This window comes from Botryllus schlosseri, chromosome 3, assembly GCF_051294905.1.
Source record: "Botryllus schlosseri isolate E-star chromosome 3, Bs_hap1, whole genome shotgun sequence".
Lineage (NCBI taxonomy): Eukaryota > Metazoa > Chordata > Ascidiacea > Stolidobranchia > Styelidae > Botryllus > Botryllus schlosseri.
Genome location: NC_137238.1, coordinates 13,381,934 through 13,409,886, shown reverse-complemented (window position 1 = coordinate 13,409,886; position 27,953 = coordinate 13,381,934). Strand labels below are relative to the sequence as shown.

General features: G+C 39.2%; 3 long non-coding RNA genes across 4 annotated transcripts in view; 2 read left to right on the top strand and 1 right to left on the bottom strand.

The window, feature by feature from the left end:
• The window catches only part of LOC145434923 (uncharacterized), a 310,059-nt gene that overhangs the window by 94,493 nt on the left and 187,613 nt on the right, over positions 1–27,953 (bottom strand). The window lies entirely within an intron of this gene.
• On the top strand, positions 4,668–6,365 carry LOC145435811 (uncharacterized). Of its 2 annotated transcripts, none has more exons than XR_013914038.1 (3): positions 4,668–5,181; positions 5,566–5,686; positions 6,219–6,365. It is a non-coding gene; the product is annotated as an uncharacterized LOC145435811 (long non-coding RNA). The 2 variants fall into 2 exon arrangements; XR_013914037.1 differs by having other exon boundaries at positions 4,668–5,380.
• Positions 24,236–26,884, top strand: LOC145435810 (uncharacterized). Its single transcript, XR_013914036.1, has 3 exons — positions 24,236–24,432; positions 24,631–24,735; positions 25,769–26,884. It is a non-coding gene; the product is annotated as an uncharacterized LOC145435810 (long non-coding RNA).

Below are 27,953 nucleotides of genomic sequence, written 5' to 3'. Positions count from 1 at the left end.
ATCTCCAAACGAATGCAAATCCATCGTTACTGACTATTGCTGGAATAAGTGGAAGTATGACCCGCAGTCAACAAAGACTCGCAATACCAAGGTCTCATGCGCATTAATGCAGCATTTCGCGGAATTTCGTGCCTCTCAAGACGAGACTCGTCGATCTTGATCCGACTCCAAACTGACCATTGCGGCCTGAACGAACATTTGCACAGAATCGGATGCCATGAAAATGGATTATGTGAACTGTGCGCACAGTTGGAATCAGTGGAACATTTCCTGCTAAAATGTCCGGGATACTCAACTAATAGAATATAAATATATCATCGAAGCTGCAAGGAATCATTGCCTTAACATTGCATTATCAGAAATTCTGACGAGCCCTTTCACTGCAACGCCTATTATAGATTTCGCACTCCTGTCGAGTCGAATAATTTAAAAGACTTGTTCTAATCGAACTTTCGGGCTGGTGCACAGGGCCACAGTAGCCGGGCACCAATGAAAACCCATACGAACCAAACAACCAACGTGACATCATGTCTCATCAGATCTCATCAGCTTTGTGTAGCATACGTATGATTCGATAACATGAATATAATTTTGAATATATGAACATAAAAAATGCAACTAAACTTTCACTAATTCTACAATTCTCCAGATAGCTCTGTGGCCCACTTCAAATTACAATTCAACTGAGGGGCTTTGAGATGCTCCTCTCACAGCTCACAACTGAGCCACCGATGGTAAGATAAAGTTTCAGATAAAAGCATAAATATGGTGTCAAATCAAGTAGGTGTGATTTAACCAGAACCGCAAATGCCGCACTGGCGATCTCGAAGGGAGTCCAGAATTATTTCAGAAAGCAGCATCCACTAAGTTCATCACGAACACACCCTGGAATGCGACCGCAGGCTACACAAGTAATCGAAATGCGGTCATAAAAGCAAAATGGTTAGCCACCCCTGCTCTAGTATGCAAAAAACGATAGCTTTACACTGTAAATCCGCAAGGTCGTATTGAACACTTCATAACACTTTTTTCTGCGTACAGACACACTTTTTGGGCATATAAACGCATTGGGCCATTATCGTCGCAACGCTTCTGCGTATTTCTCCGTTCATATGTAACACTTCGCCACTGCGGCTTATTTTCAAGAAAATTTATACTTTGTAATTTATCGTCAATTTCACATTCGTAAAGTATCGGTGGGATTGGAGATAACATAAAATCATGGTATATGTATAATAATGTTATTCAACTGACCAAACCATCAAGTTTAGGGGTAATATTACAATAAAATATACATATTTCCCTGTGACGCAGAGGGGTCGCCACCTTCGTTACGGTAGAGCGCGCTCGATTTCAGTTTCGAATTTGAATTGGTGGTTCGTCAGGCTTCAAGCAGAGAGTAGGGTACACCATGGAAAACTGAATGGCAGAATGGATATATTAAAGCAGTTCCTGCTACCTGGTAGCGTAAAGGATCATAACGTCCATGTACTGTAAGGTATGGAAATGCGGTAAATGTTATTGAATATATGTAATGTGAGAATAGTCATAAAATGAACTCGTTTTGCCATTGTGCACAGTAAGGTCGTTTGTTTTAGATGTTTTTGTAGGCTACTGATATCCCTTATTCATATGAATGTTCTTTAGATGTTTTGTAGTATATAATACGTCTGATCTTATTGCTGGAGGATCGAGCTTCGAATCTGATAATATACCAGGCTGCGACCAAGTACAAGGTACTGATGGGAAGCTGCTATCGAACTAACTTTTTTGATATATAGATAAAGGGATGTTCTTTCCATCCACACTGAAATAACCCTATGTAGGCGATATTGTGGTCCATTATGGACAAGTACTGCAATATCAGCAATTGAATACCGGTATGACAGTCATGCAACGGTTTTGATTGTTTTTCAACTGTACACATTTTACACTGTACTGCTTACTGAAGCGATTTTGTGACATGTCAAAATAGGTCAAAATTTTGTCAAAATTGTACCGTCAGGTCAAAAATTGCCGAAATTGTTTACAAAATCAAAATGTTTTTGGCAAACTTGCATTTCATTTGTATCATAGATGATTGCACCGTTGGTGAACTTATCATTTTATAATTTACATCTTGCAGCCTACTTTATAGTCCTACCGTTGTAGACGGACCATCGTCTGCTAATTGTGAATCATATACTGTGAAATGAAACAAATGCTCAACGTAGCCTACTGCACTATCCTAACTAACGCAACACTGCGTGAGCATTGTTTCTTCCATTAGAAACCGTATGACGAAAAATTGTGACGTAGTCAACCTTGTCATAATGAGAGAGAGGGCAGTGTACTCACAACTTCAGTGTAGCCGGCCAACAACTGCCGCTGGTGAACGTTCTTTCTTCATTCTTGCCAAGCTACTTAGTTAGGACAGACACTTTCTACCCGAAAATGTGGGAAAGTATCTTTCGTTGTACTACACCAAAGTTTTAATTATTTCTACCATAATACGAGATGTAACTAATACTAGAATTCTCCACGGGTCCAGATTTCGATAAAATAAGGTTTTTTCATGTAAAAATTTGTCAGTTTTCATGCTATAAGATTTTTTCAGGTCAAACTACTTCGGAAGAACAGACAGCTCCATCCAGAAATGAAGATAAGTACCGGTAATACAATTCTAACATTATGTAAGAAACACCTAATTTAAGTACATGGGGTAAAAATTAAGTTTTTCATCATCAAAATATGTTTGAATTTGGATTTTTTAGTCAAATTTCCCTTTTTAAGTCCAAAAAATCGCCCTAATAATAGCACAGCAAAACAAACAATCTTTTCAACAAACCATGGATCAAAAGGGGTAGTATTGGTTTCGCCCAATTTCCAAATTTGACTTTTCTGAGTTTATATTATGATATGGTAACTGAACTAAACTCTATGTCGCAGGTAGTATGTATTGAAATTGGCACCTTTTTGAAATGCATTTGCTGTATGGAATCCTGGTAAGCATCGCGGTGATTTGTAAGTGAACTGGAATATCCGTAGAGCAGTGGTTCCCAACCTGTGGTACGCGTACCACTAGTGGTACGCGAAGGTCTTCCAGGTGGTACGCGAGTAGATTCTGTTTTTTTTCTCGACGGAAGGGAGTTACTAGCTCAGGTGAGGGTGATTTTGAGTTTTTTTGAAGCCGTCGTCTCACGCTATTCCCCATCAGCTGCTAATTTTCCCTTATACGTGGGAATGCGAGCAAGGATTTTCATCCCTGATGACTATCAAGTCGAAGAAACGAAACCGACTTGTTGCGCCCATACATGACTTCCGATGCGCTGTAAGCAAACGTATACCACGCATCGACAACCTAGTGAAAAATAAACAAATGCAGCCATCGCATTAAATAAATTGACCTTTGAATGTGTATTGTTATTTTATTATGTTGTTCTTTTTGTGACTGGTGGTGAAAAAACAATTCCATACATCCCATCAACCCTGGGTGATAATGCCTAGTTCAGGGGTGTCAAACTCAAAATGCATCACGGGCCGGATTGAAGTCATGAAATCGCTCGCGGGCCGGACCAGTCAACGGAATCCAAAATGTTGCCTCGTGCCATTGCTTCTCGCTGGAATACTTTATTATCAAGCATATATAGATAATACACGGATCGTAGGGGTTTCATTCTAGCGAGTCGCAACACCATTATTTGCGAGCAATAACATTGGCGAAAATACGATGTTTGTCCGGTTGAATACAATGGCATTACCGGCGATACCAGTAGACATATTTCAGTTTTCACTTTGCTTTAGTCCAGGGGTGGCCAACCTGCGGCCGTAAGAGGGAATTTGTGCGGCCGTAGACACGCAATTCAATTAGTATGTGTTGGCGGCCGTCGACATGCAATTCGAATTTACGAATTGACTCCCGATTTCTTGAAAGATTTTAATTAATCTTGAAATTTTCTTCGCGCTGCGCGCGATTCAATGCGACTACATTTTTCGATTTTGATATAGTAGCACCCTTTGCAATCAGAGCCCCACAATACAGATGCGAACATCAATGGAAAATGATGCGCCTCACATGGAAATATCAGCTCGGAATCGTGTGCTCCTCACTATACTAACAATCCTGATGGGAGGTCAAGAAATAACAGCTTGCTACAAAGTGACTAACCAATTGGCCCACCCGAAGATGTATCATAATTTATAACTTGCGTTAAATTTTGGAAAACACCCCTACATCAGCTCTATACCAGTGAATCTGATCACAAGTGATGAGAAAGGATAAATGTTTGATGGTAATATGTAAAACTACTAATATCAATGACGAAATTCATCGGTGAATCTGAATTTTTTTGGCGCTTCGCGCGACTAGTATCCCTGCGTATGCGTTGTGATGAATATGATATATTTAACTGTCAACGCGGACTTTGTAATTTGGTTTATTACTGTGGATGTGATGGATAGTACAATCTTTTTTCAATGTAATCAGAATTGCTATGCGGGCCGGATAAAATCGTCTGGCGGGCCGTATGTTTGACATCCCTGGCCTAGATTAATAGAATTTGTTAATACACCTCGCATAGGTCAAATACGTGAGTATAACGTCATAAATGGTGGATACGCGCGTCACTTATATAGGTGGTACGCGAGCAGTGCATAAAACCTCAAAATGGTACGTGGGTGGGAAAAGGTTGGGAACCACTGCCGTAGAGAATGAATTTGATTCTGTTGCATTCGGTTATCTTTGTGATGAAGATTTTTATGAGTGTCTGCTGATAAAATTTCACTAAAATTGTTAACAATCCAGGAAGTATACTACCTGTGCCAGAGTAAATTGATGGTAACGTCATGTGCAACTTTCCATTCCATTACCTAATTATTCTATGAAAGACACCGTTCAGTCATGCACAACTTATTGCAGAAAATAACAACTGTATCCAGTATGATATCTGCGTGATTACTGAGCAGTTCATTTGTATTGCGAATTTTCGCAACAAATATTTTCTTTTCGATAGTCTTGGATTGATCCTCAAATTCGTCCAACTGATGTCTACTCTTTAAAAAGAGCCCCCTGGGTCTACCGTACCTGCGCTATCAGACAATGTTGACAGTGACGTGAGGATTCGTTCGTAACGGGTTTTGTGCCAGCACAGTCATCTTATGCGATGCAGACCTTCTCAAGAACCCATGGATACATGTGATTATGTAAGCCTATTTATTCAATTTATATATCACCATTGATTATGTAATTTGCTGGTTTTTGCAGTCCTACTTTTCTCACGAACTATCTCGCAGAGTAGCTTACGGACTATTCAATATGAGCTGAAAAAGGCTTCATCTGTGTACACTGTACAGTGTACAGTGAACTGTATACTCTGAACACTGAACAGGGATGTAGTTGAAAGTAATGAGCTCGTGTAACTTGTACTTTAACTATTGCTTACTGAACTATAATGGACTAGGTCAGTGGTTCTCAACCTGGGGGTTGAGCACCTCTCCTGCGCTTCTGTAACCTACCTGTGTGAAATATTTATATTTACTTGTGCATAAAATTTACAATTTTCCTTTGGTATTTATTGTATTTTCTAGGAGCAGCAATTGGATTTGACCAGTACAGAAAAAGAGCCGCCATGGCATGCCACGAATCAGGGACTCATCAAGCCTGGGTTGCAGCTGATGGAAAGAATATGAAAAATGCCCTAAAGTGCAGGTAGTATGTATTGCAAATGGCACTTTTTTGAAATAGATTTGTTGTTTGAAATACTGGTAAGCATCGCCATGTTTCGTAAGTAAACTGGTATATCCTTAGATAATGAATTTGATTCAGCTGCATTCGGTTATTTTTATGAATGTTTGCTGGTAAAATTTCACTAAAAGGATTAACAATCCAGGAAAGTATGGTACTCGGGCTGGAGTAAAATTGGTGTTAAGGTCACATGCAACTTTCCATTACAATAAATAATTGTTCTATGAAAGACACCCATTTGTCACATACAATACATCCAGTCTGATATCTGCGTAAGTAAATACTGAATGCTGGTAATGTCATATTTTGTGATAATATTGTTGATGTACAACGTTCTTTCGAGTTCTCCACTAGTTGCTGACGATTATACTATATATTATTATATTATATACTATTTAATTTTATATTGAAGTTTTGTACCTCGAAGAAGCTGTTAGAATATTGAATAGTTCCCTTGTATTGAAAATTTTTAAAACAAGTATTTTCTTTTCAACAGTCTTAGATTGATCCTCAAATTCATCCAACTGATGTCGACTCTTCGAAAAGAACCCTGGTTTCACCGTGCCTCTGCTAACAGACAATGTTGATAGTGACGTGAGCAGTCATCTGAACGGATTTTGTACCGGTGCAGTCATCTTTTGTGATACATGGCCTACTTTTGCCTCAAGAACCCATGAAAACATGTGATTATGTAAGTCTATTTATTCATTTCATATATCACCATTGATTATGTAATGTGCTGGTTTTTGCAGTCCCAATTTTCTCAAAAACTATCTATATATGCTATATGAGCTGAAGAGAGGCTTGATCTGTGTACATTGAACAGAGGTGTTGTTGAATGTGAAGAGCTGGTGTAACTTGTATTTAAACTACCGCTTACTGAACTATACTTGGAACATCAAATGGAGATCATTTCCCATGTCGTGCTAATTCCAATTAATTTTGTTAGTTAAATTTAATCAGGAATGAAGGATTTTGAAAGATTGAGAACAGTTACAATTACCGCAATGAAGGAAAAGTATTCAACACCTTTGATAAGATGTCACAAAGTTTTTGTACTAAAGACAATCAATGTGTCCTTTGTCTGGTATATTTTCTCGTCTCAATTCGAAGCACCTATAAAATCTTGGAATCAAAGTTATATGTAAAGCCTACCGTATGTCAATTATAATAATGTAAAACCGAACCCATAGGGATAACAATTCTACTACATTTATTGTTGGATCTTGTTTGCAATCAATTACATTTTCAGCGAAACGAGGTTGATGAAGTCAACTGTCATCTCAAAGCCAAATTGAGAGACAAACGAATATAATCCAGGACCCAAGCGCATGTCTTATTGAAACAGGTACCGTAATCTTTCTTTTTTGTTGACCATACAAATTTACATAGACCTGCGACGTTCTGCTATAACTGTCATTTTGAGTTACAGTTCTGCATTCTTACTGTTGCATGTGCGTCTGAATGTCAATGTAAATGTCAAAATGGCCGAATCGAAAAAAACGCAGACCTGATTCAAGATGTTTTTATTAGTCGTTATGCTAATTTTAGTCCTTCTTCCTGTTCAACTCTACAACAAACGATAGGCCTAGATTGTTCTAAAAGTGAATCAGTTACAGCAGTGGTTCCCAACCTTTTTCCATCCGCGTACCACTTCGAGGTTTTATGTAGTGCTCGCGTACCACCTACATAATTTACGCACGACGTAGGCGGTAAAAAAGTTTTAACCATTTATGACGTCATAATCACGTAATTGGATATGTGGGGTGTAGGGCGATTTTTACCTAAAAATTGGAGGATTTTGACCAAATTTTGACTTCACGTACGCAAATTAGGTGTTTTCGCACATAATGTTAAAATTGTACTACTTATATTCAATTTTGGTACGGACTGTCTGTCCTTACGAAGTAGTATGGCCTGAAAAAGCCTTTTTGACTTAAAAACTGACAAATTTTGACATGAAAAAACATTATTCTAACGGTATCCGGCCAAGTAGTTACACCACGTTTTATGGAGGAGTTAATTAAAATTTGTTGTAGTACAACGAAAGATACTTTCTTATATTCTCGGGTGGAAATTGTCTGTCCTTACTTAGTAGCTTGCCAAGAATGGAGAAATAGCCTACCGTTTAACAGCGGTGTAGTTGTTGGTTGACAACACTGAAACTGTGCGTACACTGCTGGTGACCCACCATGGTGCTTCATTCTGACAATGTTGTCATTCATACATCACAATTATTCATCATGCTCTTCTTGATAAAACATCCATGCAATGCCCAAGCAGTCTTGCTTCAGTTAGGATATTACGGTACGTTGAGAATAACACCATGTCAATTGTCAACCTATTTGTTTCGTTTGACAATTTATGATCCACGATGAGCAGACAATGGGCCGCCTACAACGGTAGGCCTATAAAGTATAGGCTTCAAGATTTAAAATATCGAATCTACGATACAAACGAAATGGAGGAGTCAAAAATCTTTTGACTTTGTAAACAGTTTTGACAATTTTTTGACTTAACGCTCAATTTTGTAAAAAAATAGCCCTACTAATACCAAATTTTATTAAACTAGGCATTATCAGCCCGGGTTGATGAGATGCATGGAATTGCTTTTTCACCACTAGTCAAAAAACTTCCCAAAAAATTCAAAATGAAACCCACCTGGACTAATAACTTCCTTCGGTCGAAAAAAAAACAGAATCTACTCGCGTACCATCTGGAAGACCTTCGCGTACCACCAATGGTACGCGTACCACAGGTTGGGAACCACTGAGTTACAGCAATTCAGCTATATAATTCATATATACCTCATAACTGTATGTTTTGTTGAAGATGATGATTTTCATATCACTTGAGACATTGTTAAACTGTTTTATATATTATACATATTGTACAAGCTGCTGTACTCATATTTGGAATATTCTAGAACTTTGATAGTCAACCTCGAGTCTTCCAGTAAGAGTGATGATAACTCATTTTGAAAGTGTTCCGGTTTCTGGTTTATCTTGGAGTTGATCATATAATAACTCTTGTATATTGGTTTCAAAACTGACTCCACCATGTGCAGTGTCTTAGGCCGCTGACTGTATGAACAGGTCACTGTAATACACTCTGCTATGTCTGTGAATTGAACTGTCATTGCCTAGTAAAAGTACAGATTCAGAATTTCATCATATTCGACTTACAGCAGATTGTGGTTTATCATATGTACAAGTAATTGAAGTAATGTTAACAAAAAAAGATCCAAGACTGTTGTTGCTTGCAAGAAGTTGCACAGTGTTGAAACTTTTCTAGGTGGTGATGGTTTTCCTTCTGGTAGACAGATAAAGAGAGTTGTTTGATCAGAACTAAAGTGATCAAAGTTGAGCATACCCTCAGTCACTTGTCTTTTAGTTGGGCGTATTCCAGAAGGAAAACCATCAACACCTTGAAAAGTTTCTCCAATATGCAACTTCTTGCAAGCAACAACAGTCTTGGATCTTTTTTTGTTAACATTACTTCAATAACTTGTACATATGATAAACCACAATCTGCAGTAAGTCGAACATGATGAAATTCTGAATCTGTACTTTTACTAGACAATGACAGTTCAATTCGCAGACATAGCAGAGTGTATTACAGTGACCTGTTCATACAGCCAGCGGCCTGAACCACTGCACATGGTGGAGTCAGTTTTGAAACCAATATACAAGAGTTATTATATGATCAACTCCAAGATACACCAGAAACCGGAACACTTTCAAAATGAGTTATCATCACTCTTACTGGAAGACTCGAGGTTGACTATCAAAGTTCTAGAATATTCCAAAGATGAGTACAGCAGCTTGTACAATATGTATAATGTATAAAACAGTTTAACAATGTCTCAAGTGACATGAAAATCATCATCTTCAACAAAACATACAGTTATGAGGTAGATATGAATTATATAGCTGAATTGCTGTAATTGATTCACTTTTGGAACAATCCAGGCCTATCGTTTGTTGTAGTGTTGAACAGGAAGATACTCGTTCCACCAAGTTCATGACATAAAGGTTTGTGATGATGTACTATGATGAAAGTTCAATCATTCTCTCTTCCTCATCATAATTGTGCTACGTTCATATAGAAATTAATTGATAGATCCCGCCGAACATGATTTTGTTGTTGAAGCAGCAATGTAACAAATTGTAACATGCAAATTGGCATTGCAAACTTGGTAAAACTAACCAACATTTTTAATGGCGCTATAAAAATCAATAATTTGCTTATAACTTTTTTTCTGTACATTTTCAAGACAAAGTTCTATGGCAGTGAGATAGAAACATGGTGCTTCCGCAGCTTTTAAGCCCTAAACTAGCTTTCTAGCATAAGCGGTTATTGAGATATGGCAAAATCAGCTATTTTCGGCTCGTTCGGTGAAATTGCACGGCCACTAGAGGGTGCAAAAACCTGAAATTATGATAGAAGTGATTCATTTAAGATTTGGGACCAAATGTCAAAGGCACTTTTTGAAATTCAAATTTTTCTTTTTTTCACTCCACCCTATTTTACACGTATCCGAGCGCCTTTCCTAAGCTTGTGTAACCTGCGTGTGTGAAATCTTTATATTTATTTCTGCATAAAATTTAGAATTTTCATTGACATATTCAAAACTTTGGAATTTATTCACATTTTCAAGGAGCACAACTTGGAGTCGACCAGTACAAAAGAAACAAACGCCATGGCACGCCACGAATCAGAGATTGGCCGAGCCTGGATTGCAGCTGTTGGCAAGAATATAAAACTGCTTCAGTGAAAATGGAGTATTCAGAAACATTCTTGACGTTTTTAGCTGCTACGCATTGGATTGTCATACCCTAAAGGAGTGGTTCTCAAACAGGAGAAAGCATTTGAAGCGACGTGAAGCCGCTGTAAACTAAAATCTTTTTCGCACATGCATGCATGGCAGCTTGTAGTTATTTCTCTGTGTATGGTCAGAATTTAATATTTGAATATTCTCTCATCAACAACCATTACCGTCACTGCCATCCAACTATCCGTTGGGATTCCTAGCGTTCTGGTTGCTTTTTTAAATTTTATTATACGACAACAAGGAGTGTGTGAAATGTTTTGCTATCATATGGGAGCGTGTCCAAAAATTTTTAAGAACCACTGCCCTAATGACTTCCATATTTCATATTTTGCAGCAGACTGGTAAATAACAACAAAATCTTTTCTGTAAATCTGCAAAATTTGTATGGACTCAAAGAAACGATTTCTTTGTTATTTAAACAAAAGTGATTGGCATTAAGCTGATATAAATACTTCTAATACAAGCCCTAGGATATTTTTAGCAGGCCCAATTTCATTAAGAGTGAAAAAATACTTATGGTTGTTTATCGTGGTAGTGGTAGTGATACTGATACATTCATTGTTTGTTTGTTTACAATAAAATTAGAAATTTACAAGCCGTAATTTGAACAGTTTTAAATAAGTTGTAATGATTTGTGTTGATCATGTTTTCCGCTAACGGACGTAACCAATGAATTTGATTCCATGCCCCCGTCACGAAAGTTCAGGATACTAAATGATATTTTGTTATCAATCACTATCCCTAATTCCCTATGCATTCATTTTCATCATTGAGCGATTTGCATGATATTTGTAGTAAGTTTGCTCTTAATCATTTGTGATGCTCGTGATTTCATCGACTCTTCCGGGAACGGTTTCAACTGCTGATCTGAATTTATGAAACCCTGTCACAGCAGCTATTGGAAATTTCAATGTTTGCACGTATTTAATCACCCAGGTTGGGTATTATAAGCGTCATTTATTCATTAATCAATAAAATCTGATTTTACTTTGAGCCCTGCGTTCCGGTGACTAGTCAACCAGCCACTTTGAGACTGAACACTTTTTAGGTAAACACCTTAAATTTGAACACTTCGCAACACTTCTAGGCGTTCAATTTTTGGATCACGTTTCGTGTTCAATTTTCCGGGTTGAGCAACACTTCAGAATTTACAGTGTACTTTACGTTTGACGTTTATTTCAATTTTTAAAGACCCACCGGTCCGCCAAACCATTTTAGAAAGTATTTGGCGTACTGGTGGGATTTTAAAATAAAATTAACCCAAAATGTGAAGTAGCCTATATTCCACCGTTTACATGCAAGTATACATGGTGCTAGAGAGTGATGTTTGAGGGTGTTGATCGTAGTGGTAACGATAAGCGCCTACTAAGCTCTTGGAACCGGTTCGGTTATCGTCGAAGGTTCATCTGGGCTCCTGTTCCCCCGCTGTCGCCGTTCTTATGGCGAAAAAAGCTCAGTAAAAGACCCGAAGAAAGAAAGCACTCACAAGGAATGGAAAGAACTAGTAGAAAGGGCCGCTGCTTCAAAAAGATCATAATCGAAAAGAACTGTGACATCGGGCACTCTAGGCCGAGGTGGATGTTAGAGTAAAGGATCGCTACAGATGGGTGTCGTTCGACATCCTCCAATCTGTTCGTTGCATCGCATTGTTTCGTATCGCATTCTACATTGTGTGTTACTTGGTCAGAGGAAAATTATAACCCAACGAATATTATTAATAATATTATTATCAATTATGTCCAAGATGGCATCCATGTGATTTTAGCAACGTGCTACCGCTGAGAGTCCTCAAAGTTTTTCGTACCGAAAGCCGCGGATTTGATAGACCATGCCAACTCGAATAATATTCTTCTCTTCGACAATATCGAGAGAAGAGGTGTGGCGGGATAGCGCAGTGGTATAATCCGCGACTGCGACACCAATGGATTGCGGATTCGTGTAGGAGGTTTACCAATAGGCAGGACCGTAACTGCCACACCCCAAAACCCCCAATTGGTGTCGAAGGGGCGAGCTCGAAGGGGGCCCAAAATTATTTCGTGAATTAGCATAAATTATAGAGTATTTTTTGAAAATTCATTCAACTTTTTCAAAAGTTTTTCACGTAATGCGTGATTTCAAGTTGCCAAATGTCTTGAATTTTGAGTAGTCTTCCCCCAAGAAAAAATACACAAGATTTATAGAAATAGGCATGTTGGCATTGGTCATTACCGCGCCATGATTTACCAAGACATATAAACTTTTAGGCCATGTAACATGTGACTCCAAGAAGTGGGCCAGGACGATCGGCAGCGAGAAAACCATGGCCGAAAACGACCGCCCTTATGTTGACCGAAAACTTCGTTATATATACAAAATACAAATAAATAGGCTTAGTTGTCCATAGGCGCCTAAATGACTGGCGCCGAATATTCCTGTCTTGGCAATCTGAACCTCGCAAGACAAATACCAATGAATGCCAGTGAAGAAATACCAATTTGAAATCGTGTGCGTCTTTTACTTTACGCCTACGTTTGGGCGTTCTATTTATTTTGATATAGCAGACAGGAGGTCACTAAATAACATCATGTTACGGAGTCATACTAAAGGGCCCTACAGTTTCCAAGAAACTTCACTCAGCTCTACCGGTAAATCTGATTACGTGAGCAGAGAGGACATAAAATTGATAGCAATAGATATGCAATTCCCTATCTTTTTGACCGATTTTATCATGATTTATCGAAAATTTTCGCGCTTGGCGCTGCCTCACTGCACAGTAGCCTACGGCTAATTTCGTGGCAAAAGCGAACAACGTGATTGGGTGTACGTTTATCGTTTATCGCCCTATGGTAGCCAAGGACCCAAGTTTTTTTTAGGGGGCCTGACGAAGTGCTGTTATGTTCCTGCCAACGGGTATACGCCCGAAGGTGTTTAATTATTATTGAGGGGTCCTTCCTGTCCAAGCCCACCTCACCTGTAAATCCGATTACGTGAGCAGTGAGAGGATAAAAATTTATAGCAATATATATGCAATTCCCGATCATACTGGCCGATTCAATCATGAATTATAGAAATTTTTCGCGCTTCGCGCGTCTAGGCAAGAAAAGCTGGCACAGCCAAAGGCGCCCAATGTAGATGACAAGTATGACGGTCAACAGCGGATAGCGTAAGAATGGGGCTGGGGGGCAAAGCCCCCTAGAGGTTCGGTTCATCATGTGGGGGCCCAAGACCAACGTTTTTTTTGGGGGGGGCTGACGAAGTGTTGTTACGGCCCTGCCTATAAGTTCCTTCTCACCACCTCATCCGCGTAAGCGATGTCTTACAAAAAGCCTAGAAGTGGGCCGGGAATAAAAATAAAAAATATCGGCCTGATGTACATGACCATAGTAGTCGACAAACACCATGAATACCACAAACAACAAGAGAAGAGGAGTTTTGGAGTCAAACCAAACACCTTGTGCTATCCTGCTCATTGCCAACTACCACTAGTTGCACGGCACGAAAACACCTGATCATCAACGAAATCTGGGCCGAAAAAAAAACTTTACGTTACTGAGCTAAGTCAAAAGTTTGCACTATATTCAGCGTCGTATTAAATTCCGGTAATTTATAAATTGAAAGCAGGGAACTACGTGGTTAGCACGCGCTTCTGAGTGGATGTGTTACTATTAGACAATTAGGAATGTAGAGGTAAAGTTCCATAATAATATTTATCCCACGGAATTATTTAAAACTATGGTAAACAAGAAACATTTTTACCTCTTTTTATTCACACCAACCCCTAGATACGTCTTTCTAATAAGACACCAAAATGCTTCGGATGTTACAGCTTGGTCATTATATGGAGCAGTGTTTAGCTTGGAAAAATCGTCCTGTTGTTTTGGTAATTTCGCTGGCAGGATTTCTAAATTCGTCTTCTCGCAAGCTCAGCCGAATGCTACGTGCTTATGTCATAATCCCGACTTTAATTAATCCACTTTATATCGACTTCCTTCTGAATATTGCGCCAGGGATCGGCTACCCCTGGCACGCGTGCAAAATGTGGAACGCAAGATGATTTTTCATAACACGCTAATTGCGTGCATTATCATAAATTTGTTTCTTGCAAAAAGTGAAACACAAAGCTCGAAGGTGAATCCAAATTATTTTGTAAATCAACATGAAGTAGGGTCCTTTGAGACAGATTTTTCTTATTCAATTTTTTTCTGCACTTCCCGCGTACATTCCTTATGTGGCTGCTCTATGCTAATCCACAAGCCTTCGAGGAACCCCTAATTTTCAGTGAGTTACAAAACAAAAGTCTACCACATTTGTGCATAGGCTACCGGTAGAGCTAGCCAGACAGACGTGTACAAGCTGCTCACTTAGTTAGTTGATGGTCAACTAACTACCGGTTTTTGGAGTAGGCCTAGTTGTAGTTGTATAGGCAGGGTTGCCATCGACATCGACCCAAAAATAAGGACAGTCGAAAAATTATATTAGCATGAAAAACGTTTTTGAACATACTTTGTATTTATACGAGCCGTGGTATACCACATTCCATACTTTTCGCCGGAAACAATCTGCTCCAGCAACTCCTTGTTATTAGAAAGTGGTTCATGGATCTCACGAGAGCTCAGATCTCGGTTTACCTTTACTCAGGTGGCGAGATAGCGCAGTGGTATAATCCGCGGCTGCAACACCAATGGGTGCGGGTTCGAGTCCGACCGACGTCGACTTCCGAATTCCGATACCTTTTAAGTGTTGGAGGTTTACCTATGCTCCTACTCGCCACCTCATCCGCGACAGTGGTGTCTTATAAAAGCCTAGAGGTGGGCCGTGCTATAAGTCGGCCGTTACGGAATAATAATAAGAAGAATATCGGATTGGTGTAAATGACCATGGTAGTCGACAAACACCATGAATACCCCAAAACAAACAAACCTTTACTCAGGGCCGAAACAGCGCTTCGTCAGCCCACTAAAAAAACGTTGGTCTTGCCCCCCACCCCAGAGGGTCATAAACCAAAATACTCCACCTCGTTGTGATTAGAGGCGTCAACCAAAATGGAAAGGCCGTAGGCGTACACCATGTTTAGACAAAATATTTTTGAGCGAATGGAGCAAGAACTCGAGTAACAATGCTTGTAGTCTTGGTCCTGACCGAATAAAACTTATTTGCGATGTTGGAATCGGGGAATATTGTTTCGAACAATTGCGATGTGCAATCGTTGGTGAGGAATGATTGCTGGAGTTTGACAGTATGGAATGCCCAGGTACCATCTGCAGCAGCTGCCTTGTCGTCTGTGGTCGTTGGTGCTGATCGACTTGTGGAAAAACTATTCATCGACTGGCTCAAATTACTCATTATGACACACCTCTTGTGTTTTTGGGTATCAATGTGAGTTGAAATAGCGGTCTTTCCTATGGCATCCAGATCGATGTCACAATTGCAGATATTGCTATGTGCGAAACACTCGCCCTTCAAACTTCGTTAGATATCTTTGAATTCTCTCTCATAATCGTCACGAAAAACGATTTTACGCCTGCTCATTTTTACTAATCAGATTTAGCCTTATTAGTAGCTAAAACTATGTGCGCAAGTGCAAAATTTATCAATGATTATTAGCTTTACCACTTTTTGACCACCGTATCGACTGCACTGCGCCTTTTTTCCATACTCAAGAAATGCTGCCTTCCCCACAGCTTAAGCTTATTCTGCTGTAAACCAAACAGCAGGAACCTGGTAATGCTGTTTACTGCTAAAATGACGTCCGCCATGGTAACTTGGTACATACGAAACCACTCACGGCCCGAGCTATCTCACCACTTAAAAGTCTAATCTTATGGTGTGTACGTCACGAGAGTTCCTTTCCTCTATGATGTCATAAAATCTCGACGCAAAAGCATAATTTATGAATATTATGCAGCACAAATACCGGAGGAAAACGATCGAAGTTCTGTAGTGGTTGAAAATAAGACAAAATAAGGACGCAAGTCAAAAATAAGGACATTTCTTAGAAATAAGGACAGTTGAGTTTTCTAAGACGTGGACCTTCAAAATAAGGACAAATCTTAGAAATAAGGACGGTATGGCAACCTTGTGTATAGGTCTAGTTGCTTATTTTGAATCTTTACTAGTAGTAGTTAGTTCTAGTAGATGATTTTTAATATTGAGTAGTTGTAGTTAGTTCAACATGTGGATTTTGAAAATTTGGTATTTCTAGTTCTGGTTACAGTTGCACGTTTTAAAAATTGACTAGTACTAGTTATAGTTATAGTTATGGTTATAGTTACGCCTTTTGAAAATCCAGTAGTTTGTACAGGCCTGGTTCAAGTCAGTCAGGGTGAGTCGTGATTGTATCACTCAGAGACTGAGTCACCAATGAGCAAAACAGAGATGAGGCGACGAAAGAGCGAAGTAGCTAAATTAATATGTAACAATACCACATCAGTAGTAACTGCTTTCGTGATGAAAGATGCTGCGGGGCCCGGTGTTGAAAACCCCTGATGTGCGTTGATCATTGCTATCATCGCCATCTCATCCGCGTAATCGATGTCGTAAAACAGCCTAAAAGTGGGACTCACTGCAAGTAGAGACCCGAACCAACAACCATTGGTCTCGTGGCGGTGTCGCTTAGCACACTACGCCACTCGCTTCTCCCTAGTCATTCGTACGTACAATCCTAGTCCAATGTTATCACAATACCTTCAGTTTCCGTTTTTATGGTTTCTGACAGAAGGTATGGCTCAATCTTTGGCAGTCGCTCAGCATCAACATTTAGACCAGGCTGTAAGAAAATTACAATAAATGATAAATATTTCATTGGTGCATGATCAAACTACACATTATGCTGACTAGAGATTCGTAAACTAGCATATAGCCTACGATATGAAATCAGCGACACGGCACTTTGGAAATTACCTTCCAAACATAATGAGAATCATTTATCCGACTAGTAAAGCATTCATAGTTGAACGAGTTTAAAAATCGATTCCATTACGCAATTCACGAAGCTTGTAACAAGAGCTTATAAACCTGGCGGCATTAACTCAGGCATTTATTGAAGTTGCGCCGACAATATTTATTGTGGGGGGTTATGGAGTATGGTGTGATGCATATGTATAGGGCTGCATTTAAAACAAAAACCAATTTAAAATAATCATGTCTAAACATGGACCTTGCTTAAAACATGTTTTTCCTTGTTTTTCTGCAATGAAATTTTAATTGTGACGTCACAGTGTATTGTCATTGACTATTTAAGATATAGGATAGGGTAAAGATGGTTCCATAGACGAAAAGGCCCTCCGACCATTGTCATAAACCAGTGGTTCTTAACCTTGCCTCCAGCGCCCCCAAGAGGCGCTGGCGATTTTAAAGGGGGGCGGAAACGCTAAGGGGACGGTATGGGGGGCGCTGGGCTCAGGGGGGCGATATGGGGGCGCTGGAGAAAAATGGCTTCGCAGTAGATGATGTGGTAGTAGGACATATCCTTAATGAGTATTCACAGCGAATTAACACCGAAAAATTCGTTATATATAGCCTACAAAAGACATATAGGTTTAATTGTCCATTCACGCCTAAATGACTGGCACCGAATGTCTTGGCAATCTGAACCTCAGAAGACGAATTTCATCTGGCTGGGAAAAACTATATGCCAGTGAAGAAATACCAACTTGAAATCGTGTGCGTCTTTTAGTTTAGTACGATTGGGCGAAAGGGATATATAGAACTAGATATCCCTGTTGGGCGATATCCCTGTTGGGCGATTCTATATTTTTTTGATATAGCAGACAGGAGGTCACGAAATAACATCATGCAACGAAGTCATACCAACGGATCCGCCTGCCCGAATATGTTTAATTATTAGTTACGGGCACTACAGTTTCCAAGACACCTGACAATGTTCCCTCTACGTATTGACGAACCTGCGCACACTCACATACGTACTGCGCAGACCCGTGGACAACAGTGTGTAACGACTAAAACAAGGTCATAACTTCGGATTTGTTGTGCGCAACGTAGATTTTCTGTGCGCAGAGACCGTATCAGCACCAGAGTTAGATCAATTGTAATTTGTAATGGAGCTGAATGTAATTAATTACATTTTTCAATGTAATTGTAATGTAATTGTAATTGAAGCATTTTTATTTTGTGTAATTGTAATTGTAATTTACAAAAATTTGTGCTCAATTACAATTTCAATTACATTAAATTGCTATTGCGACCTGACAAGCACAACATAAAATAATTGGCTTATAATGCATTCTCTTTAAATGTCTACAAGGAATTTGGTGGATCCTTCCGCGGAAGCCCTTGACTGCGCCCTTGCGGGCGAAAGTTTATATTTTTATCGCTTTTGTTTGTTTTAGGGTATTCATGGTGTTTGTCGACTACTGTGATCATTTACATATTACACATTTACACATATCATACACATTTACATATTCTTGTTTTCCGTACCTGCCGACTTATAGCACGGCCCACCTCTAGGCTTTTGTAAGACGCCGCTGACGCGGATGAGGTGGCGAGGAGGAGCCTAGGTAAACCTATAACACTTAGGTATCGAATTCGGAAGTCGACCTCTGTCGGACTCGAACCCACATCCATTGGTGTTGCAGCCGCGGATTAAACCACTGCGATGTCTCGCCACACTATTTTTACCGCTATGCTGGTCTCGACTGCCATTGTATGCAATTATTAGATTACTAACCAACGGATGGATTCGCAACACGTGACTCACGATTGAATGCGCCGAGAAGCGAACTGCTGAGCTGGCTAAAAGCAGCAGAATTGATAGTCCCATAACTGGCGATCCAAGCGTCGAAAATTGATATGTATGGTCCTAATCGAAAGCTAGTGTCGCACCGATTCCGCAATAAAAGTATATTTCCAGCCAATGGTACCATCCCAAAATAGTCGTGAAAGTCTGGGAATCGGTATTGTTCTGAACAATCGCTTGGCGTAATTCGTCATTGTTGTGGTCATGCTATGCTGCGGCGCTGTCACTTTTCAGAACAGTCGGCCTTAAACGGCTATTTTGGAGCAGTTACATTGTCCTGACGAGATTTTAATTTGTATTTTCAGAATTAGTGCATCAATAGCTTACGATAAAGACCAGATGCATCAAATTTGGACGCTTGGATCGCCAGCTCTAGGACTACAACGTTTGCTGCTTTTAGCCGGCTCTGCAGTACGTTTGTCGGTGCATTCATCCGTGACTCACATCTTGCGCATCTATCCGTGGGTTGGCAATCTACAATACCATTTCAGATCACCATGCTGCATCGTTACTTCGTCTGGCTTACTAACCAGACCACTGGATATTATATAATGTCTTATCTGACAAAGCACGGTTTTGTTTTTACTCCTCATCCTAATTCCTACGTCCCTAGAAAAAAATAATATTATTTCTTTAATTATATACTATATACGCAAATCCAACACGTGCATATATTATAATACTTTTTTCAACGACATACTGCATACTGGAATAGTTCGAAAACGTTTTTTCTTTTTAATAATTAACGGGTATTTGCGTATCATGAATGAAGCATGAATACTTGAATTGTTGTTAATTACGACGCTACGTTATCAAGGAGCACGGTTGAATTTATGATTATTCAATTACATGATCAATAGCAGCAATTGTAATTGTAATTGTAATGTAATTGAAGCATGCAATGAGTAATTGTAATTGCAATTGTAATGTAATTGAAACATGCAGGAAAGTAATTGTAATTGTAATTGAACTGAAATAATGTAATTGATCCAACTCTGATCAGCACTACGAACGTGCGCCTGCGCAGCTTAGAGGAAACATTGCACCTCACTCAGCTCTACCGGTAAATCCGGTAACGTGAGCAGAGAGGACAAGAAATTGATAGCAATATATATGCAATTCCCTATCTCAGTGGTTCTCAACCTTTTTGACCTCGCGGCACACTTTGAAAATTAAAAATAGTTCGCGGCACACTAGCACAGTGGTTCCGAACTCTTTTGGCTTACAGCAGAGGCAAACTACCAAAATGCGTATATAGCAGCAACCATAGTTTTACAGAGGTGGTCATTGACGAAGTACTGCTACCTTTTCGGAGCACTCAAGTAGGCGTTTTTCTGCTTGAGTTTTCTATTATCTCTGCGGACATCTCACAAATACGTCTACAAATGATATCATTTGACATGGGAATCGTTTTCAATTCTTCCCAAGCATTTTTTTACAATTTTATTGCAGACCGGATGAAGAGCTTCCTCCGTTTCCGTGTGAAGTTTTGAACTATCAGCTATTACCTCTGTTACCACATAACTTGCCTGCTGTGATCTCGTTTAAACTTAAGGTTCAGCTTAATTTCATAAGATTGACTTGACAATAACGTCTGCCCACTACCGCATTGTCGGTGTAATCAACCGTCGCATCGAAGAGTCCATCACGATCGCTACTAACAAATACAGGGGTGTATTATACAATATACATGGATGCCAAACCCATTTCCACGCAGACCGTGTAAAAGCACCTGTGAGGATAGTATACCTCAATAGTCTAACTGGCAGCCACCCGCAGTTTAATTGTAGTTCCAGCCAATCGGGATAATAGACCTCAGCGGCGGGGAAATTTGTAACTGATATAATTTGATCAACTTCACTTCTCAATTCTCGAATTTGTCGCCTGCAACATAACATTGCGCACTGAGCCTACATTTTACCTGCAGTGCTGGCATGCTATCTAACAAACGCAATGCAAATGGCAATGTTGACAATTCTAATTTCTAAACGTGAACATCACTTTCAAATGAGTTCATTTCTCGATGGTGAGAATGTCTTCCTAGGTGTTGGAGGTTTATGTAGGCTCCTACTCGTTCTCCGATTTGCAAAAACAGTGTCTTACAATAAGTGGGCCGTGCTATGAGTTGGCATCTCAAGAATCAAAATATGAAATATCGGCATGGTGTAAAATGATCATCGATGACGAAGACATGGCAAGAATACGACTACAAATTGAAACATAAAAAGGCCATCAACCTCCGTCATGTCCCTGTTCTGCCTACGGTTCTGATGGGAGACAAGTAAAAGGTGAACACTTCGGCCACACCTCAATATCACGGTCCAATTCCCCGAGTTTAGTTATCACCGTCCTAAATGCTACTGATGCTAGTATGTGGGCAAACTAGCAGATCACACCCATTGACGGTGGATGCGCCAGTTTGATTCATGGCAGTGCAGTAGCAAGTTACAAAGCGTTGCAGATTTATTAGATTATCCGCCCCTATACGTTGCTGTGCTTAGAGCGTCTTTATGATAAAAAGCCCAGAAAAAGACCCAATCCATGACCTAATGGAGATGCCAGACTGAAATACTAGATTGAGATACAGTAACTACGGTCGACTCGGCATCCTTATATCTGTTCACTGCATCAGATTGTGCATCGCGTGTCTTGATCGGGTAAATTCAATAGAAAAACCAACAATGACACACTCAAAATGAGGATTTTTGATATACTTCGACATAGTTTACCACATTTGCTCGCGGCACACCTGAGCAGTCCAATTGGCACACTAGTGTGCCGCGGCACACCGGTTGGGAACCACTGCTCTAAGTTGACGCAATTTGGGTTTATACCTAGTGATACAACTACAATTCTTGACTAAGTTGTGTACGGTACATCTTGTTTTGCAGTTGACTCACATGTTTATCCAATTACATGACATTTCTTTCATGACAATATTATTATTATCCAGTGAAATTAATCTTATTGCATTCATATCAAGCTCCCTCTATACAGTGGCGGCTCGTGACAATATCGGGTGGTGGGGCAAGGGCTGCAAGCGACTTTTTATCAAGATGACGTCACAATGGCGTTTTCCAACGTAAACAAGTAACTTAATGATGGTACGGTAACATGAATTTCCCGGCAACAGTGATTTTACCGTATGTGCCACGAGAGGTCCGCTGGTGAGCTGTGACTTGAAGTGTAGTAACTGCGTAAACGGCGTACGGAACAAAGATTCAACACGGTTCATGTTCGCATTAGACCTGACTAATTATCTGCAGAAATGGAAATGACTATAACTCGAGAGATAGCGTAAGCCTAATTGGAAAGGTCAACGAATTCGGACAGATACGCAATTGTTATCTCATAGATTGGGCCTGTCCTATTGAATCCAAAACATCATTCTAAAGAACTAAGAATAGCAGCCTCGGAAATTTGGTCTCGGTAGTCGGTACAGCATAAGAGATTTTGGGCTTGAAACTGGAGACTGTAACACGACACATACGTTTTGGTACTGTCTTATAGGTCTGCTGCGAAATCGCCTTTGGAAAATATATTACCGAATAAATACGTGGATGAAAGCCTTAAACTTGGTACACTGTTACATGACATTATCGAGAAGTGGCATCATGGCCCTTTTCGGTATGGTACACTGTCAAAATTAATGCGAACAGACCAACACCGAATTCTGCGTAAAATTTACTGAGGAATAGGCTGATCAAGTAATCAGCTGTTAGCCGCCATCGAAAACCAAATAACTATCGCGCTTGACAGGGGGTTGTAAGCAAAGGGCTTGAAGACCACAATTTCACGGTGAAATTGACATTGGAGAATATAATATCAAAGTAAATATTTGAATGCAAACTGAGAATGATATCATCATCTCAGTTAACGTTACCGCAGATACACCGGCTTTTGGGTGAAATCCGCAATGTGTTGTAGGCTAAAGTGTCAGATCGGAGCACATCTTTACCATACTCGACCTTGATAACGAAATTACTGCCCTAATCATTGAGTGTCAACCTTGAGACTTGGCACAGCGTTCGATACTAAAATCAAGACATACCGTGCAAAAGCTTATGACGGATCTAGGTAAGGAGCATCGTTAAAATCAATAGAGACCAATACCGGCTTTGCGTATAATCTGTTAGCGATAAATGACGAGTCAGCTCTCACTCGAATTAGGAAACGAAATAACCACTAACACAGTTCAGTGACAAACTTAAAACTTGGTACAGCGTTCGATACTAACATTAAGACTTACCGTGCCAAATGTCATAACCGATCTCAGTATTGAACATCGTCAAAACCAATGGATACCATTACCGGCTTTTGAGTAAAATCTGTTTGCGATACATGACGGATCAGCACACACTCAACTTCGGAAACGGAATTACTACCCTAAACTTTAAGTAGAAACCCTGAAACTTGGGGCAGTGTTAAATACCACCATCACGACATGACATAACAAGTTTCAAGAGTTTTCATGGTGTGAAACCCCATTAAAATCGACCTATACCAGCAAAGGTCGACTAAACGCATATGACGGTAACAGAGTTTAGCTATAGATACGATTGTTACATCACACCTTAAGGGCACAGAGCTGTCGTGCCCCGGTTGCTCGGTAATTTTATGAATAGGAGAGAGTAAATCACCGTTTCTTTATTGGGCGCGGCTTTGAGAGAATAGATAGTGAAAGCTTGTTATGAGCGCTACCGGGGCAAGCCCCGGCTAGGCATTCGCAAAGCGAAAACACAGAAGAGAATTCGATTTTCGCAGAGACTTCGCTATATATGGGCGTTTACAAGCGAAAGGACAAGAAGTATACGATTTTCGCTGTGATTTCGGTTTATATAGATAGGTGTGCGTCTATACATGGCAAAGAATTGTTATTTAACAGAATTTTAGGTGGGGCAATGCCCCAGTTGCCCTATAGGACGAGCCGCCACTGCCTCTATATAACCTATAGAAGTGTGTATGCATGCTCAGCTCACTACTGACCGCTTCCATAGTAACACTTTGCATTTGCAATAGATCAGACCGGAGTTTCAAATGCTCATTCCGAGGAGTGTCGAAGCGATGCGTAATAAGTATTGCGAAATGCTTACTACCGGTACTCATGACAAAATATTTGGAGTAGAGACAGATGCAGAGGTTAGTAATGGCTAACTATTCTAGAATGAATATTGGTTGTGATAGTCATGTTTATTTTTGTTGCAATCTTATATTGTAGCCTATACCTTAAAGATTGTTGTGGCACAACTCTTGCCTTCATATCAACCGGAATGCAATAACTGGAATTTCCCAAAACCAAATCTTCTGCATGGCTATTATGATTATATTTATTTTTAGGGAGAAGAAGCCGATGAGTTTATACTCCTGACGGAGTTACAAAATGCAGTAACTGAAAGGAGAATAGGGGCACAGCATGATTTGAGGGCGATTAGGCTTTATGAGGTGAGTTGTAAGATTTGCTGCTTGCTTAACCTGGTACTTTGTGAACAATGAACGTAGATGTACCATAATGTCCTGATTTGTCAGATTTGTACCGATTTTTACTCTTGACCTGATTTTCGGCAAACATTGTTCAGCGTTATCCGTAACATCTGGATTGTTTTGCATGCCAGAATCTGGCACAAGTTCGAACTTAACAGACCATCACAAAAGTACCGCTAGTTGTCTGAAAATTTCGTGACCTAACATCGGCGCATGTTGAGTTAATTGTTGCGCCATAAACATGTGTTCTAGTTCGGGGTCTGTTGAGTTCAGACGTGTGCTGCAAAAATGCTACACAATTGTTTTTATGTGCTGAAAATATGGTATGCGAGGCCTATGTTTTGATTGTTTACGTTATGACGGTTCAATAAACACACTCGAACTGAAAAAAGGCCTCGAAACAATAAATGATTATTAAATATTTTTGTATTACATCATCTTTTTCATAAGGCTACAAGTCTAAGATAGAATGATCTGGTGTAAATTCGTTTTCCCATTCGTCCCATACCCTGGAAAATGTTTTCTGCTGCTAATGTAATTTTTGGTTGACCTGACTTTTGAGTTCATGATGAGTCCATAATTCTTGTGTCGTTCCAAAAGGAACCTGTATGATGGTATTCTGATCAAATCTGATTGGATCAATAAAGGTTAGTAAACTTACTAGTTTATGGTTTACCCTCGATAGTAATCAGAACTTCATATGATCAAGTACTGATTTGCAGAAGATATCTGATTATGTGGAAAAATCCATACGTGTCAACGATTAGACAGCATATCGTGACGACAGAATTTGCTATCACTTGTTCCCATGAGCTAAGCTTGTTAAACCATATTGACACAGAAGTATATTGACCCATTCAGCTCTATCTTTATTACATATTCATTGTGCAGAAGTTCCATAAAAGCATTTCTACCTAATCTAAATCTTGTGCTTTCAATTCACACATGGATCATTGTCAATATAATTTTACTTGATATGTTTTTTCAATTCCAGGCCAATTCAGTCGAATTAACGGCCACAAAGCCGAGTCCCGGCAACTCGTACTAGCGCACCATGAAAATGGTGACTTGCAGTCATGGATCGTGGCGAATGGCATCCGCATAAAGGGATCGTCTCACAATAAAGCGGAACCATTTGAGATGGTGCTGGATCTTCTCGCGTGTTGTTATGTTTGGAACCTCGCATATCCAAAAGTTTTCCAAATATTGTCAATTTTACAGTATGTCCTGATTTGAAGAGCTTATTGGAGGTACAGAACTTCAATATACAATTGAATAGTATATTCATATTGAAATGAACCCGAATATTTTCGGCTGTGATATACAATGTTCTTTCCAATTCTCTACTAGTTGCTGACGATTACACCTGACGAGTGTCAGCCGAAAATATTCGGGTTCATTTCAATATGAATATACTATTTAATTGTATGTCCTGATTTGGAGACAAAAATTTGGGTTTCAATCAAACAAGCTTCTCTGTTTTATGAGCAGATTTCAGAAATCCCAGGAATGATTTTGATTTCGTTTGCTGACTTGGAGAACCATACAATTCTAGTACTAGTCTAGTGGTCTAATTAGAGTGAAAAAATGTGTCCCTAAAATTCTGATTATCCTCTAATTTTGAAACAAAAAAACTAGCTATAATTATAATTCTACTTTAATTTGTCAAGTGCTTCGTCTCTCTCATTCGAATCTAATTTGTGAAAACAACTATACCTATAGTTCTAACTGTACTCTAATTTGGAAAAACAGTGTAGCTATAGTTCTATTTCGACTCTATAATTTGAAAAAAAAAACTGAACGCAACTATAATTCTGATACCACTCTAATTTCGAAAAAAAAACGAGCTACAATTATAATTCTACTTTAATTTGAAAAAAGCTGTGTAGCTATAAATTCTGATGCTACTCTAATTTGTGAAGTGTTTCTTTGCTCTCAATCGAATTTAATTTAGAAACCAACTATAGCTATATTTCTAATTCTACTCAAATTTGAAATAAAAACTACCTATAATTCTGATTCTACTCTAATTCTGAAAATATACTGTAGTAATTATTCTACTTCTGTTCCAATTTTTGAAATGTGTTCTTTGCTCTGATTCGAATCTAATTTGTGAAAACAACTGTGTTACCATAATTCTAATTCTGCTGCAATTTTTGAAATGTTTTTTGCTCTAATTAGAATATAATTTGTGATAACAACTGTGTCGCTATAATTCAAATTATACTCCAATTTGGGAAATGTTTTTTCGCTCTAATCAGAATCTCATTTGTGAAAACAACTGTGTTACCATAATTCTAATTCTGCTCCAATTTTTGAAATGTGTTTTGCTCTAATTGGAATCTAATTTGTGATAACAACTGTGTCGCTATGATTCTAATTCTACTCCAATTTGGGAAATGTTTTTTGCACTAATTAGAATCTAATTTGTAATAACAACTGTGTTGCTATTATTCCAATTCTACCCCAATTTGTGAAATGTTTTTTTGCTCTAATTAGAATCTAATTTGTGAAAGAAACTGTGTAGCTATGATTGTAATTCGACCCCAATTTGTGAAATGTTTCTTTGCTCTAATTAGAATCTGATTTATGATAACTTTGAAGCTGTAATTCTTATTTGTACTTGGAAAATCTTAAATTTTACAATTGTGCAAGCTAGAAATTCACACATTTTCGTTTGCAAATGAATGTTCTGTATTCATCTTTCGTTGCAATATAATGTTTTTTGAGTTGAGTAAAGTTCATGGATGGCTGGTATTAATTTCGAGCTCTGCACGAGTCAGCATGAACACACCACCACGAAACACAGGATAGCCAGGCACACATCGGCTCCAGCACGTTGTGTGGTAGTTTTAAAAAAATGGATTTGGCATGTAAGTTTGCGTTCCGCTGCACGCATTCGAATTTAGAGTGTAGTTGTGGATGTGACATTCACGATTACAAACTGGGATTTCAAACAACGCCATAGCTATCCAATCCACGTTCTTGATTGGTAAGTATATAGCTCTATGTACAACCGGCGATAAAATGTATGCGTATAGCGCAACGTTATGTTATCGCCGAATACTTTGAGAATTGAGAAGTCTATCAGCATTCAGATGTTCGGAATCAGTGTGACAGTCACATTCGATTATTATCAGTTTTAAGAAATTTTAAGCTACTTACGATGAATTGAGTTA